Raw genomic sequence first — 1,318 nt, 5'->3', positions numbered from 1 at the left:
GGGGGGGAGGAGGGAACTACAAAGGCAAGAAGTGACTGGCTTACAAGCTTTCAAGAGAAAACCTAGAACCAGAGGGCGTAGAGGAAGGTAGAATCTCCACTTAGTATCCAATCTGTCTAGGCGGGGCTGATGAAAGGAAATGAGGATAGGTCTCTTATGATACAATAGTGAATAATTGTTAGCAGGAGTGATTGTGAGAGTTGGAAATGTAAAGGTAGACATTTTATAGCAAGGAAGGGAGTGATTAACTTTTTAGTCTAGGAGCCGAAGTCCCTGGAACCATCAATGGAGTAGAGCGGAGAGCAGGACCCTACCCAGAGAAGCGGTGATGTCAGAGATGGAGGCAGAGACGATGACGTGACGATATGGAGCAGCTGGGAACTTTAGATCCAGAGAGGGAGAGGGGCTGTGTGCTGACGACCGGGGTATAGGCTTGTAGTACATACCCTTTGGTTGGTTGATGATGCATGGAGGGGATTGTAACCATGGCAATGAGACGATATACAATAGAATGAAGGTAAAACTAATGTTCTCCCATGTAAACTATCACATAATTCACAATAAAACATTAAAAAAAAAGAAAATCACCAAGACATATCATAATCAAACTTTCCACAACAAAAAAAAACAAGAAAAGAACCCTGAGAGCAGCTTGGAAAAAATGAAAAGTTACCTACAAAGAAGAACCAATAAGACTAAACTCAGAGAGGAGGCAGCAAGATGGCAGAAACACTACACAGATCCTCTACAACAAAGATACAGAAAACCAAATAAGGTCTCCCTCTCTCATTTTTCTGTCTACAGTGACTCTAACATTGTTCAATCTGACTTCCTGTGCCCAAAAAAGATTTAAAGCCTCAGAAACCCTATACAAGGTCACTATGAGTCAAAATTGCTTCCATGGCACTTAGCAACAACAATAGGTCTTTCCATGATTATTTCATATGAGGTAAGCTTATGGAGTCCAAAACAAGTTGATCTCCAATTTAAAAGAACCAGAGGAAGGGTATTGGCCCAAGATAGTTTAAAAGTCTTTGAAAGTTTGGTCAATTAGATTTGTACTAAATCATTCATACTTTCAACAAGGCAGCAACTCAAGATGATAAGGGCAACGTATCTCTGAAAATTCAGTATATTTCCCAAATGACTTGTGCAGTAAAATAAATGCCTCTATTGTTATAGAAGATTTTAATTTTCCCAACTGGGGATTATATCTTCAGAATTTTTTTTTTTTTAAATTTAAGGTTTTTATTGTGGATTGAGTGAAAGTTTACAGGGCACATCATCAGTTTCACATTCAACTATTCATATAACTTGT

This window comes from Chrysochloris asiatica, unplaced genomic scaffold, assembly GCF_000296735.1.
Source record: "Chrysochloris asiatica unplaced genomic scaffold, ChrAsi1.0 scaffold00086, whole genome shotgun sequence".
Lineage (NCBI taxonomy): Eukaryota > Metazoa > Chordata > Mammalia > Afrosoricida > Chrysochloridae > Chrysochloris > Chrysochloris asiatica.
Note: the sequence above shows the minus strand (reverse complement) of the source record.